General features: G+C 37.5%; 1 protein-coding gene across 7 annotated transcripts in view; it reads left to right on the top strand.

The window, feature by feature from the left end:
* The window catches only part of MECOM (MDS1 and EVI1 complex locus), a 406,876-nt gene that overhangs the window by 33,700 nt on the left and 356,639 nt on the right, over positions 1 to 16,537 (top strand). The gene's annotated exons all lie outside the window — the stretch shown is intronic.

The following is a 16,537-nucleotide window of genomic DNA, read 5'->3' as shown; positions in this document are numbered from 1 at the left end:
TTGTTTGTTTTTACTTATATGAATGTAATAAGTGAAGATTTACATCCCTAATGTATATAGCTATTGGCTTCCATAATGTACAAATTCTCTGTCCTCCTTTTTTAGAATGAGTAGGGACATGACTCTTCTTAATCTTATTGTTGACATTTTATAATTCTGGTGTATTAGATGTTTTCTGTATTTAAAATGTAGCTAAGTATGAAATGTTAAAATACAATCATTGTATATTAACTTGCAAATGCCATTTATTATTATAGTACACCAAACATGAGAAAAATATTCATAGACTTAGGGACCCTATTCTGCCACTAATAATTAAAGAACAAGCAGGCTGAACAATATGTATTTTCAAGTGTTTGTATATTCAAAACAAAATTAAATAGGATGATCTCCAATTAGGCCAGATGGTAGAACCAAAAACTATTGAAAAGTGTGAACCAGTATGTAAAAATATTTACTAGATTCCATGTCTTGCCTAGAGCAGAGAATGGAAATTTGGCTCAACATTTTTAAAGCGATGGCCCTGCAAAGACCTGGCATGCATACAATATGCCAGATATGGTAAATTGTTCCATTTTTTGTGCCTGAGCTATTAAACATGTAGAAGGACAAAAACCTCTGGTTTAGTTATGCTCTGGTCATCATACCTAGAGTGTTGGAGAGCAGTTTAAATGAAAAGCTATAAATTTGAATTTTATCTCAGTTTATGGGCCCAGAGCTGAGCACCTTCTAATCACGTATTGGTTGGCGAAAGCCCAAATCGAACAAGAGGTCACTGGGCAAGGACAAAGGTCAAGCTTTTTTGCAGTTTGTCACTATGGTTTAGTATTTGCCAGGAGGCCAATCATACACTGAGGCCAAGAATCTGTAGTTCAATGAGAAAAAGAAAACGTTCTGCTCCTTAATCAAGATAATGTATTGTACACACATGTAAGCAATTCCGTTTTTAAAAAGCAAAGTTGTTGTTTTTTAAATTGCGATTTCACTCTTACATGTGTCCTTGGTAAGATGCCAGGAGCAACTGCTTGGAAAATGCTGCGAAAGAAACAAGCACTCATATAATTTCCATGCACATGAACACATCATTTGCATACATGTGAATATTTGTGTAGATGTGCACAGCCACACATATTCATTTGAAGCTTCTTGCACCTTTCAGTTGCTTCTGTTTTATGGTTACAAAGATTTAATTGTGTTTAAGGAGACACAGTTTATCAGTAGTGGTTTTTGCATTCATTCTATTGTAGTGCTTGGGCTGCCTATTAGGAAAGTGGAAACACAAGGTATCAAACATAAAATATGAAACCAAAAATACCCCACATTTTTATTTTAATAAGGTTGAAAGGTTTCTACCAGAAGAAAGAGAGTCATGGATAATTTGCATATATTAAAAATTGTTGTTGTTAACTGCCCTCAAGTTGACCTCAACTCATGGTGACCCTGTGGATGAAACACCTCCAAGACCTCCTGTCCTCCACTGCTCTGCTCAGGTTCTGCAGGCGCTATGATTTAGTAAATCCTTCTGGTATGTGGTCTCCCTCTTTTTCTGCTTACCTTCACCTTTCCTAGCATTATTGTTTTTTTCTAATCATTCATGCCTTCTATGATGTGGCCAAAATACAACAACTTCAGCTGAGGCATCCTAGCTTCCAGGGAGAGTTTCAGCTTGCTCTGGTCTAGAACACATTTTTTGTCTTCTTGGCTGTCCATTTGGCTCTCAAATTCATACGTAAGGCATACGATGGCTTGGATGATCCTCACCATAGTGTTCAGAGTTATATCTTTACCGTTTATGATCTTGTCTAGTTCTTTCATAGCTGCCCTTCCAAATCCTAGTCTTGTTCTAATTTCTTGACTGCAGTCTCCATTCTGATTTATGTTCAGTCCAAGGTATGGGAACTCTGACTATTTCAATTTTCTCGTTATCTATATATTAAAAATAACTAAATAAAATGAACTAAAATAGATATTACACCATGTCACTCTACAGTCTTGAGAAAGGTTACTATTAAATAGTTTCCAGTTAAACAGAGGTAAATATAAGCATGGTTAAAATATTAAATGCAAACGTAGTGTACCCCAATGCATACTTAGTGTACTTTGGCAATCTCCTAGGTCAGAGATGGTCAATTGGAAACCCAGAAATAATTTTTCTGTTTTTCAAGAGGGACCATTAGACTCTCTGGATGTTGTATAGTAGGGCAAAGGAACATTCAATAATGCTGGCTTTTTGGCCTTCCATGTGTACATATGTAATGGCCTGATACATGTAGATTACATTGCCCCATTGATGACTGCATAGAAATGATCAGGGGAAATCATGAGCAAATCCACCACAAGATTCTATACTCTTAAGTGAGGGAAACCTTCTCCATTTAGGCTTGAAGACCTTCTCCATTATGGTGTATAAAAACAATACAGAATCATGAGGCAGATACTAATGAGAATGAGAAGTAAACTGCACCAGTTACAAATATGATGCAAGTTTGCATTAATGTATTTATTCAGTCATGGTCTTATCCACTTGTTTCATTTTCTTTCTGTGTATACTGCTGGATTCTACTGAAACAGAAGAATTTGCCTGTAAAGGAGTGATTAATCTTATCTTTTCATATCTTATGTTATCTATCTTATCATATATTCAGCCTCTCCCAATTATGCATTCATACCTTTTTGCATTTGATTCAGTTTTCTTCTATGTGTAATGTCAGTGGTGGAGGAAAGCAGAAAATGTGCCTCCTAATAAATGTTTTCCTGTTTCTGTGTAGACCCATATTATTACCCTTATTATCAAATTATTGTTATTATATGCATTTAGAATTCTCTCAGAAAACAATGTCCCAGACTTACTCCTGGGTAATCCAGTTCTTTTGACATCACACTTCATATGTTTGATGTTTGATATTTGATGTTTTTAATCTGTTTTTTCCTTTCTAGATGGTAATTTTATCTATTCCTCTTTTAATTGTTATTATCTTAGAATGTACGCCTTGGGCAGGCTTTTATCTATTCCTAATTTTACCAACTTTGTACAGCGCTGTGTATAATTACAGCGCTATAGAAATAAAGTTTAATAATAATAATAATAATAATATGCATAAACTGTTTTTTTGCATCATGTTGCTTTTCAGTGTTTCTCTTGAGTTCAGTAGATATGAAATGAGATGATTTTGCCCTGTAAACATAGTGTTTCAATACACCTTAAGCTGCATCTGTACTGTAGAAATAATCCAGTTTGACACCATTTTTAATGCCATGGCTCAATGCTGTGGAATTCTGGGAACTGTAGTTTTGTGAGATTTAGCCTTCTCTGTTAGAGAGCTCTGGTGCCATAACAAACCACCATTCCCAGATTTCCATAGGACTGAGCCATGGCAGTTAAGATGGTGTCAAACTGGATTATTTCTGCAGTGTGGATGTAGCCTCAGGTTGCCACTGCTGGATCCTTTGTATTGTTCTTTTCTAGAGTAATGCAGTCTTCTCCTTTCATTGCCTTTCCTTTCCCATTTTCTGGGCTGTTTTGGAATTCTCTTCTAGGATTGGAGATTAATGACAGCATTACAGCTTCTCTCCTGTCATAGGATTCCAGCCTTCCTGTATATGTGTGTTTTCATTTTCTTCTTTCCCTTTACGTAGAGCTGAAAGCCCTCTAGCCAGATTCCTTGTTCTGGGTATAGCAAGCTTTACTGAAGGATTGAGATGAATGTAGCTGATGGTACCCATGCTTTTGGGGGTATTCAAAGATTGAAGTCATACTTCTCTGAACATTTCCCCCCCACCACCATTTTTTCTTGCTACTGGTGCTGTTCAGAACACCTTTTTCACAAGTGAGTTTTGCTGAGGTTGGGCAAGAAAGTAGATCCAGTTGGCTCTAGTGAACTTGGATTTCACTTCACCATCCTCAGGAGCACCAGCCACCATTGCTTGTATGCCTTTTGGATCCAAGCATGTGTTTGACTCATCAGTGTATTCATTTTTAAATTAAATAGATGTTAAATATTTTTAGTTGTACATTTAAAATGTTTTAGATCAGGGCTAAACAAATATGACCTGTGTATATTTTGAAAGATAACTCCCATAATCCCTGACTATTTGCTATGCTGGCTAGGGCTGATGAGAGTTGTAGGCTAAAAAACATCTGGAATGTCACAGTTGTAAATCCCTGTATTACATGTATACTTAAAATATAACATGTGAAGTGGCCATTAGAGATCTAAAATACGGGGACTGAAGCTCCAAGGTGATATCATAGAAACAGACTGATGAAAGTAAATGAAACTTGTGTAAACCATCAAAGTTCAGGTAAGTGTAAAAGCTTGATTAATTAGAGTTATTTATACCATTCAGCATGACATAAAATAATGCATTTAATTTATTAACAACTAATGAGATTTCTACATTATGTTTTTAAAAATATTCACACCCATGAATCAATTCCCAAAATATCTAGACTTACTAGTAGCACCTGGCCAAAGGAGTTGCCAATTATTACTTTAATAATAGAATAGAATGAGAAAGAAGTTTGTTTTGTAAAATTAGAAGTTTCTAGGTATTATTTTTGTAGCAAATATGTTATGGAAGTCTGTTTCTGCAGACCTTCATCTTATTCCATTGGAGTTTCATCAGCTGTTCTGCTCAGGTCTTGCAAACCCAGGGCCATGGCTTCCTTGACTGAATCAATCTACCTGTATTGCAGTCTTCATCTTTTCCTACTGCCTTCCACTTTATCCAGTATTATCATACTTTCCAGTGAGTCATGCTGTCTCATGACATGTCCAAAGAACAACAGCCTCAGTTTAGACATCTTTCCTTCTAGTGAGAATTCAGGTGAGATCGCTCCAAGCACCATTTATTTTCCTTTTTAGCAGCATATGGCATTGGTAGAACTCTTCTCTGGCACCACATTTGAAATTAGTTTGATTTTCTTTCTGTCATCTTTCACCATCCAGTTTTCACACCCTTACCTTGAAATCAGAATATTGCCTGGAAGATTTTGACTTTGATATGATGATGTTGTTGTTGCTGTTCTTATCATTTCTATTCCAATTTTGTCTGAAGACTGGGACCCAAAGTAGTTTACAGTCTAAAAAACACAGTGGTTTTTTTTAGTGATATGTCTTTATAGTTGAGGACCTTATCTAGTTCCTTCCTGGTTGCCTTTCCAAGTCTTAGTCATCTTCCGATTTTTCGACAGCAGTCTCCATTCTGATTCATGGCTGAACCAAGGTATAAGAAATCTTTATTTCAATTCTTTGTCACCACTTTAAAGTTATGCAAATCATCTGAGATCATTGTTTTTGTATTCTTAATACTCAGCTCTAACTCTGCTTTTGTACTTTCTTTCTTAACCTATTTCAAGGAAATAGATAGCCATTAGTACAATTTGAGATAGTTCGGTTCCCTTGTGAAAAGAGACTTCCTTTTATCTGTTTGAAATTTCTCATTGGATTACCTGTATTCATTGTATGACCCTGGATTCTAGTTTTATAAGAAATAATCTTTCCATTGGATAATCTATCTACCTATCTATCTATCTATCTATCTATCTATCTATCATGTTCCACTTTGCTAGTTTCTTAGTTCTTAAATGACTAAACCAATCTCACACTAATCTTGTACTATATCCTATGTCCACCTTGTTTTTGCCATCACAGTTATGTGAAGCAAGTAAGACTAGGCTGAAATAATTGTTCTGAACAAATATCCAGTATAATTAATATCACAGCTGAGGTTTTAGTGGAATCTTTTACATCCAAAGCTAAAATTGTTGTCATTGACAGTTACAAAAAGTTATGAGATATTTCCAGAAAATATTGTAACACTATGGCTGTATCTGCACTGCAGAAAAAAATCCAATTGGACACCACGTTAGCTGCCATGACTCAATGCTATGGTATTCTGGGAATTATGGTTTTGTGAGACAATTAGCCTTCTCTGTCAGAGAATTCTTGTGCCACAACAAACTACAGTCTCCAGAATTCCATAGCATTGAGCTATGGAAGTTAAAGTGATGTCAAACTGGATTATTTTTGCAGTGTGGGTGCAGCTTATATCTGGCATCTTGAGCCCAGGAAGATTCTGGGTTCAGTGGAAGTGATGTTATAGCACAAGTTGTTCGCACAAGTCGTTTGCTCATGTTCTCCTCTAGAAGGAACCAGAGCACGGGGATAATTTCTCTGTCCTTGTACTGCTTTGTAAAAGAGTGGAGACCAAGTTAAGGGAAGTATAAGGATTGGTCCAGGCACTCAAGTTGCCGCCATAAGATTGTAAAGAGCATACCAGGTGCTATTTACACTGTTTGCCATGGCATGCATTGATGACACTTATGTATTTGGTTTACAAAGCATGGTTGCAAAGCATGGAAACCCTCTTATTTTAAATTTGAATTGGGAACACAGTGGGATGGGATTGCAATGCAATCATTTTCCACTGCAATGGTTTCCTGCAAAGAATCTCTCCTGAAATTTGTATTTGTCCTTATACATGCAGATTCAGGCCTAATAGCAAGTTGCAGTGAGAGATTTTGATTTTCAACAGGAAAATGACAAGGAAAGTGCAAATTTCATTGTATGTGTGTAGTTTTAAGCATGCTTTTAAAGTTCATGCTCTAGCTGACATGCAGTTTGGCTCTGGAAGGAGAATATTGTAACACTAGATGAAAGTATGGTTGCTGACCAATTTTTCCTTTTTTTTCTGTTAAGAAGAGTAAAAATAATGTTCAGTTCCTTAGGAAGATACAAAACCATAGGAAAAAAGGGTTTGGCAAGGAAAAGTTCTAATGGGGGGCGGGGGGGGGGGGGGGATAAAAAGACAGACTAATTATAAACCTGAATTAGAGAAAACTGACACACATACATATATTACCCTATTAAATAAATGCATGATAAAAAAATTTATTATGAAAAGACACATTATGCAAGCTGGGATTCAAAGATGAGTTCCTTGCGTTAAGTACAGTAGATGCCATTAAGGAAAACAGTCAATATGTCACTAAGCCACAGCCTGTAAAATTAAATTGATTTGGTAAATGTAAGTAAGATAGATCTGTTTGCTTTCATCATCAATTTTGAGGGGGTGAACAGGTGATGTCACCAACCTGGGAGCGATAAAGATGCAGGGCCATCTGGAAAGCTTGGTGATGGATGGGCAACTGCTTTTGGATGGTGACAGTGCTGTGGCACTTTGTCACTTGGGATGCAGTACTTAATAACTTTTCAATACCATCATAATAAATTTCGCTGCCTTATTAATATAGAAATGGTGAGTTATTACTGTGATGGCCATTGTAAATAACAGGAGATGCAGCTGTCAAAAGCTGATTGTTTGGGCATGTTTCCTTAAGCAACGTAGTTGGCTCAGGATATTCAGTTCATGTCTGTACTAAGGGGACTTTATTGCTCATGTCAAAGGAGAAAACGAAGGGTGTTCAAAAATTTCATGATGTGCTTTATAAAATAAAAGCTTTTAAGATATTCACTGGTTTTTCTTCCAAGCTGTGTAAAACAGGATGCTAAATCATTTTTAATTCTGTCATTTGATGTAAAATATATCTGTGGTCCAAAATAATCTCCTTTCCTAACTGAAACAGAAAACATATTTTGGAGAGTTAGAATGATTCTTCCGTGAGAAAAAGAATGATATAGTCATTTTCCATTAGTTCATTGATATATTTGACAATTATTCCTTTTTAAATATAATTCTTCAGCTGAACTGAGAGAGGGAAAATGAACCGACGTAGCTAATAGCACCATGAGACAAAAATATGGGCAAAATTATAACCATGTGTCACAAACCTGTGGGCTGGAAAGATAATCTGGACGTGTTTGATGAAAGCCCTGGATTGCTCCATGACATGGACATCAGCCTGACACCTTGAAACAAACAAAATGTGTAGATAGAGGTAAGGAGAAGATGAATGATCCAGATCAATCATTTAGCACTATTCAGCTTGTTATGCTATTGTTCCACAAGAAGATAATTAAATCAGTGATGTCTTTCTTATTTGTTGAAAGGGTGGCACAAACTTGTAAAGAATATCAAAAGCATCTCAAACATATTATTCTGGTTTTTTTAGAATAGCATACTGACTTTGCTTTTCAGACTTGGGCTTTGTGAGCCTTTAATTAAATGTCTTTTCTTTGCATTTCTGTAACCGCTGAAAAGAAAGCCAGCAGTCTATTAACAGGCAATAAAGTTCAGGAAGCCTACAACTAGTTTCTTGGGTCAGAGGTGAAAACTGCATGCAAAATGAAACAAAGGTGTGTTTTGATGGCTCAACAAGCAGTGAAGAGACAGAGCGTAAGTGAGCACTGGGAGAGTGTGACATTCTCAAAGAGAAGCTTGGGAGGAATTGCCATGTTTAGTCAGTTTGTAGTGAAACTAACCAAATGTGGCAATGGCCATTAACTATCCTTGCAGAGTTTGGTTTAGGCGTTTGGTACTTTGGCCAAATACTTTTTTTATATATAGTCTTCTTTTCCTCCTTGCCCACCCTTGGTTCTAGCTTCCCAGCATATCATTATTGCTTCTCAGTCCCCAGCGGGGCGTCTTTGACCATTCATTGCTACACGTGCACCAGATAACTACTCCCTGACTTTGTTCTTAGCTCAACCCTCCTCTAAGGCTGCGTCCACACTGCAGAAATAATCCAGGTTGATGCCACTTTAACTGTCATGGCTCAATGCTATAGAATTCTGGGAATTGTAGCTTTGTCAGACATTTAGCCTTCTCTGTCAGAGAGCTCTGGTGCACAGGAAACTACTTTTCCCGGGACTCCCAGCAATGAGCCATGGCAGTTAAAGTGGTGTCAGTCTGGATTATCCCTGCGGTACAGATGCAGCCAAAATCTTTTTTCCTGTCACATTTTTGAATGAGGATAAACATCTCTCTTTATCAACAAATAGGTGTAGAACTTTATTATACAATATTTCTACATGTGTGCATGCATGTGTTCATGGCTGGAAAGTTGACTGAAAACACTTTAAAGGCTCAGAAGCTTAAAATGTTGCACTAACTTTCTATAAATTAATATGTCATCATATAATTCTGAAGGGCCTCTAATGTCTGATGGTTATATGAGGCTTTATTTTTGCTGGTCCTATGTGCTTCAGGGATGGCAAGTTAGTGTTTAGGACAGGGCTGGCTAAATTAACAGTGTGTTGCTTTTGTCTTTGAGGGTTTCAGCCATGACAGTTATTGTTAATTGCCATCAAGTTGGCATTGACCTATGGTGACCCTATGAATGAGAGACCTTGAGGACACCCTGTTATCAATAGCTCTGCATAGGTCTTGAAAACTCAGGGCTGTGGCTTTCTAGATGGAGTCTATCCACCTGTAATGTATTTATCTTCTTTTCCTACTGTCTCCCACTTTACTACGCATTATCATCTTTTCTAATGTATATTGTTGTCTTATGATATGGCCAAAATGTGACAATTGGGCCATTTTTGGCTTCTAGCAACAACTGAGGCAAGTTATCACCAATTATAGCAAGATAACGTAAAACCTGTCGTGTTGCTTAGAAGTAAGTGGAAAGTAAGCAAGATGGAGCAACTCATCTGCACTATAACTTACTGTATATACTCATGTATAAGTCTAGAAATTTAAGTAAAAAAACTGACCCAAAAAACTTGAGTCGACTTATCCACTGGTCAATGTAAATACTGGACTTTAACTCTTTAAATACTGGACTTTAACTCTTATCAAAAAAGGAACCATCCCTTGGTGAAAGGTGAGAGCTTAATCTTTTCTCAGAGCACCTAAAAGAAACACCAACCCCCTCTACTGTCTCATCTATCCAGCCTTTAAGATGAGTGCAAACAGTTATGCTCGTCAAAACTTTTAAAGATCTTTAGCACCATTTTCCTTTACTTCAGCATTTACGTCCTTTGTTATGTGCTGCTAAGCTTTGCCCTCAGTTTATCCATGGCTCATATAAAATCTTGTCCTCAAAACCTGCCCTCGCCTTATACATGAGGTTGATTTATAGTTGAGTATATATGGTAATAACTTAAATGAATATTGCTTCATTATATTCCTCCTTCAATCCTAGAACTTTATCGCAACTGCTTTTTTCATACGGGAAGAGGACGCTTTTCTGTCAGGCAAAAATGGTGCCCGTCATCACTGAATGGGGACGGCTTGGTGCCGGGTGCCGGAACGGGGCCTTTTTGAGGACGCTTTGGTGTGCGGTAAAATCTGTTTTTGGCTGGTCGCGCACGCACACAAGCATCCTCTTCCCGTACCCATAACGGTAAAAAATACTGGTGCAATAAACTTCCTAGTTGTTCTTTTTTTTGCCTGATGATAAAGAAGCACTTTGATATTTGTTAAATTCTAATGGTGCCTTTTTGCTTAAGGAATATGCTTTGATAGACTTATAAAAATTACAACAAAACAATAAAATTATTAAGTCGAAGGCTTTCATGGCCGGCATCCATAGTTTTTTGTGGGTTTTTTTGGGCTATGTGGCCATGTTCTAGCAGAGTTTCTTCCTGACGTTTCGCCAGCATCTGTGGCTGGCATCTTCAGAGAATGCTTTGCCTGGAAAAATTGGGTGCATATATACTATGTGAGCCTGGGAATGCAGGAGTGATTTGCATGTGTATTGTTCTGTGTTGATGGCTGGCCTCAGCCTGGTAGGCTAATGCAAATGAGGATTAATGTCTGCTAATTGGTGATCAATTACCTGCTGGGAAAGCCCCTGACACTGAATGGTTTCCCATATGCATTTGCTGAGTCCTTATTTTGCTATTCTTCAGGACTGGTAGCCAAATTTTGTTCACTTTAAGGGTTTCTTCTTTCTGGTTGAAATTATCCAGATGTTTGCGGATCTCAATGGCTTCCCTGTGCATCCTTACATGGTAGTGGTTCTGGACAATGCCAACCAAAGTGTGTGTTTGTTTGGGGAGGCAAGATCAAGATGCAAAGATTCTCCCCTTGGCTGCAATGAGGATTGTGGCTACTTCACATTGGATTTTATAGGAAAAAGTAAAGGATCTCTTCTCAGAAACTTTGCATATCAGGCTGTGAAACTCAAACCATCAATTATACAAGACAGAAGCCAGGTACAAGGGTGTCTTCAGTGGTAATTTTTTCTTCATAGAAGGCAGTAGTCATTTTGATGGATACTCTGCAGTCCACATCATAATAAATCCCAATGGTCCAGGACTGTGATCATCCCACTCCACCCCCCAACCACCACAGATATATCAGTATTTGCATTGGAAATTTTACAACAAAAATGCTGCATTCCTGAACTACTGTGGGAGCAAAGTATCTCTTTGCAGTACCCTGCATTGACTCCCGTTCTCTGTGCTTTCCTGTCTTTCTTAATGTATCTTGTCTTTTCCTTTGAACTGTAACTTGCCAGGTAGATGACATTTTTTTTAACTTAAATATTTTAAAAATATATCTACCACATTGTAGTCCACCCTCTAATTACTGAGATCCAACATTTTGCTTCCAGTGTCAAATAGACTCTTAGAGCACTTTCAACTACAAACATCTCCCCCTCTTTTTAAAAAAGGTGTTGAAGTAGATGCAAGTACAATTAAAAAAAATGTTTTAAAAACCTTTTTTTTAAAAAAAAAATTATAGTGAATTTTAGGCTTCAGTCTTATGCAGTTGTCTGAAAATATTCTGCACCGAATACGACAAACATGGATGCTTTCACTGCACATCACTATTTATTTTGCTCTGTACATTCTCCCATTTCAGTTTATGAACAAACTTGGGGAAATTACAGTTCCAGGGACAATTTCCACAATTCCCCCAGCTAGCAGTTCTGTGAATGCATGCAGTGCCAAACCCTGATAGTTCTGTATTTCCCTCACTTTACGCCATCTCAAACTCCACACTCTTATCCACCTTACTTTCTTCTAGTGTCATCTTCTGGTGAGCCGCTACATCTCATAAATCTTAACTCCCAAATGTTGTACATGCTGCTCCTCAATTTCCTCCTTTAACTGGCACAGGTGCTCACATTGCTCTTTTCCCATGGGTATCCCTTTACAGAATACCAAACTCCTTATTTGTCCATTGCATCTGGGGAAGTTTGAAAAGCAACTCAGAGGTTCTGAGAGAGAAACTCCAAAATTTGGGTGACTTTACAGATGGAATAGAGCTCACATGCATACCTGCTGGAATGTACACCTTCTGTTTCCTGAATTTCAACTTATGGAACATTATTTCTCATGTAATGAATCTGTCCCCTGCTCCTTACCTAGGAAAGGGACACCTCTGATGATCATGTGAAGACTTTAAGAAGTCACAACAAGACTTAATTCTAAGCAGTGTCATCAGTCATGAAACAATTAGTAGAGGAAAAAGCCAATTTACTCGCATTCTGAAGGACATTCTATTGATATTTCTTCATCAGAAGGATGTTTCTGAGATACCCTAAAAAATAAGTAGAAGCATGTCTTCCCTTGGCCTGTTCTTTTTTTTGGGGGGGGGGGAATAAATTTCATTGTAGTGATACCTCTGATATGTCCTAAAAATTGTATAACAGTATTTCTTCCCTTGTAATGTTGCTGACGCCTATTCTTCTCCAGTGGGAAAAGGGGCATATTCGTCTCTGTGTTGGGAATTATAAATAATTTGATGCAACAGGTTTAAGTTACCATTTCTGTGGTGAAAAGAAAAGCTTAGCATGATCCAGATTTTCCTTGGTTTCCTCCCATTCTTGAGCAGTGCAGAGGTATTCACATTTCTTTGTCTAACAGTTTTATAATGTCTTAAGAGATTAACAGTGAGCATGAATGAAAGCCTGCGGATTAGACCAAAAAAAAGAGGAGAGGGGAAGAGACGCTTCTATCCAGTATCTTTCTTTTAGATTTTAAGTTTTTCAGCATTGCCGAGTGAGTATAGAAACTAAGAGAAGATAATATGGACCAGAGTCCCAAAAGTGTTTAGTGATTCAAAAAATTCAGATGACATGTCAGAACCGACAGAATGATGGAACATTATGTGGCAGGGCTTGCTCTTTCTTTTTCTCTTTTTTTGGTCTTATGCTAAGCTTTCACCCTGAGTGAATGCAGATGTTATCACAGGATCCCAGACCGACAGTCAGTGAAATGTGACAAGCTGTCAGCAAAGTTACACTACGTTGAGTTTGTTAAAATATCCCAAAGCTTTATATACACGTTTTTATGGGGGGGGGGGGAGGGCTTAGCTTTGGCTCTTAGAGGTGGGAGGGTTGAAAAGGAAAGGAAAACACCCTTTCTGAGTAATTTCTGTTTTGTCATCCATTGTATGATTTTGAACACTTAACCCTGCATTTTCTTCCTTTCCTCTAAGGGGTTGTGCAGCTATCAGTAATGGCTCTAGAATGAAAAATCTAGTCTGGGGATTCATGATATGACTGTTAACCAAATGCTGTGTCAGCTGTCTTTTCAGTAACTGAAGTCTTTACTAGGGTTGCCAGATCAATGTTTCCAAGACAAGGGACATGTTGGAGCCATTGTGTCTGAAAGAAGGGGTGCCAATTATTTTGTATAGGACTTTGATGTTCTGGAATCAGACAATCACCCCTTAAAATTAGGGGTGTCAGCAACCTAAGGATAGACACAGTAATGTGTCTTTTGCCACAGTAATGTGTATGGGAGCAATTAAAACAAAACAAAACCTAAACAAATTCAATTTCTTTCCAGCATAGCTGAGCAGGGATTTTTCACCTTTATGCAGGTGTGGTGGTCTATAAGTGATACTTTATCTTTGTGCATACAAATAGCCCCTTCTGCATTGGGGAAGAATTTGTCTTGTTGTCATTCCATGTTGTTCTTAGTTTATTTAAAGTCCTGTATAAATATATTGTGGCTACTATGGCTGATAATATTTCATTAATTTTCCCTATACATTTTCTTTTGTAAATCACTGTAACCAAAACATTGCAGCTTTTTTATCTTTGCATGTATTTTTTAAAAAAAATGTAAAGATAGTTTTGATTGCAAAATTAGCCAGCTAGGCTAATTGGGAAAAGTTACAAGGAAAATGGGGGGGGGGGGGCAGAAAAATGATTTTTAAAAAGTAAAATTGTAACCAAAATAACTAACTTACTGTTAGACATAAATGGTTTTGGATGTATGACTTTAAAAAAACAATAACCCAGAAGATCGTAACAAAACCAGGTTTTCAAAGTGTACATTGTTCTTACATAACATGATAATCGAAATAGTTATTTTCTATGTTAGCTTTAGTTAGAGTCATGGCAGTACTGAAAACTGTATCCCATTTACAGCACAATCGTACTCACAGTCAGCTCAAAACTATGCCCATTGAGTTCAGTAAGGTTTAGTTCCAGGTCAGTGTGTATATGATTGCAGCCTTAATGGACTGGTTTTTAAGGCTATGTATGAAAAAAAAAGATGAATAGCTCATGGTTTGAAACTCATGAGCCAAATTGCACACCTGTTTTGAAAATAATTATACAGATCAGTCACACAAACCCCTGGCAGTCTGTATTTTCTTTCCTATTATTGTTAACGTAAACTGAAATTTAATGAGATAGCTGTTTGTAATGACACAGACTCATACATTTTCCTGATACACTGAGTTGCAGTAAGTTTATTCGCTGTTAAATAATGTCAAATAATGGTTGTGATTTAGAATCAGTTTAAGCCTTCTTGGGAATGAGATGAGTTTGTATTATTACTACTCATATATTAAACAGTGTTAATTCACTTCTCTGAACCAAGGAACAAACATTCGTTTAAGTCCAAATTAGGTTTGCTGCCAAACCTATTACTGAACAACGTGCTGTGATATATATATTTTTTAAAAAATTGAAATGTAGGGAGTTCGAGTAGATAAAAATATTGCTTTAATATTGATTTTATTTCCCAAAGGCTGGAGCTAAACAATCACTGAAATTATGCATATAGACAAAATGATTTAGAATATATTTAGCTGCTAATAGAACTCATGCTGAAGTTCAGAATTTCATCCATCTGCTCAGATCTATTGTGATCCATTAAGTGGCTTCCTCCCGCCCCCAGCAAAAAACTGAAAGCTGCAACTGCAAGGGGATCTTTTGTCCTTTTAATTCAGTCAGCATGGAAATGATTTTCTCATTTCAGGCTCTTTTCTGTCCTCTCTTCATTGTGTCAATAAAATAGAGTTGTGCCAAGCTGCTCTAATCAGCTTAGAGTGCTAATTCATTGCACTGGGATGCTATCGTGGTCCGGCTACAGGTGGACGCTATAAGGGGTGAGACTCCAGTGGAGTGTAATTGTATGTCTCCTGAGCCTTGTTTGCAGAATAACTGAAATCTCAAGCTTGAGCTAAAGGGGAACGGAGGGTGGGATACAAATGCAAGAAAGTATATATGCAGCTTATTAGCACAATGTTCTCTAGCACTGCTAGAATGAGTGGCTGGCATCCTTTTCATGAATTATGATGGCATGAGTCCAACTCAGACCATCACAATTTACTTTTACAGTTATTGCTCAGCTTGCAAGTCCCCAGAAGCCTATCTTTTAAGCAATGAAGGAAAAGAGCTGGATGCATCCCTGCTCACCCCCCCCCCCCCCCCGAGCAACATGGAAATGGCCATGCTTTTTGTGGGGAGCTGCACTGTTTAAAATATAGGCTTTTGGAGCAAGCATTGGATGATGTAGCTATATTTCTGTAGCTCCCAATCTAGGATCTCAATCAGTGTTTTCTGTTAAACCTTCTTTTCTTGTCCTAGCAGAATGGAATGGTGTTTGATTAGAGAGAGAAAAAAACTTTGAAGAGATGCCGTTGGAAATGGAAAAGATGTTACAGCAGGTTTCACAATAAGAAATCTTAGAAAGAAAACAATAATTAGCAATAGGTATTGTAAGTATGTTGGAACCAGCATGGTGTAGTGCTTTGAATGCTGGATTCTGGGACGCCAGGGCTCGAAACCCTACTTAGCCATGATAACCCTAGTCCTAAAACACTCAAGATCTTGATGCTTGAAGGAATCCCTCTCCCCATAAATCCTGCTTTAGGACTGGTTTTTGCTGGAGGGACCCTTCCCCCCAATCACTGGTGGCAATATACAGTTTGAGAATATAGATAAGGGCCTTTTCTGCTATGGCACCTTGGTTGTTGAATGTCCTTGCCTTAGGGACCCAACTAGTGTTCATGCCAGCTTCATTTTGAAGCCAAGTTAAGTCATAGCTTTTAATCAAAGCCTTTGAAGTCTAACAATTTTGCCTAATTCTGTACAGGTGCATGGTTTTAAAAGTAATTTTTTTTAATTGTTAAATTGTTTTACATGGCTTTGGATGATTTAAATTGTTCTTACTGTGTTTTTTTTCCATATAAATATATTATATAATGTAAGGACAAAAGAAAATAACACTAGAGCTTATGTATTGCATCATTCGGCTCACCATGACCAATTGGTTGCTTATGGAAAGCCCACCTGGAGGTCATGAATACAAGTGCACACCATGTCTCACATTTATTGCATCAGATACGTGAAGTGATATATAGCAATCCAGACTCGTAGCTCTTGATGACACATGATGATGATGATGATGATGATGATGATGATGATGATGATGAT

This window comes from Sceloporus undulatus, chromosome 3, assembly GCF_019175285.1.
Source record: "Sceloporus undulatus isolate JIND9_A2432 ecotype Alabama chromosome 3, SceUnd_v1.1, whole genome shotgun sequence".
Classification (NCBI taxonomy): Eukaryota; Metazoa; Chordata; class Lepidosauria; order Squamata; family Phrynosomatidae; genus Sceloporus; species Sceloporus undulatus.
This window is presented reverse-complemented; position numbering and strand designations above follow the sequence as displayed.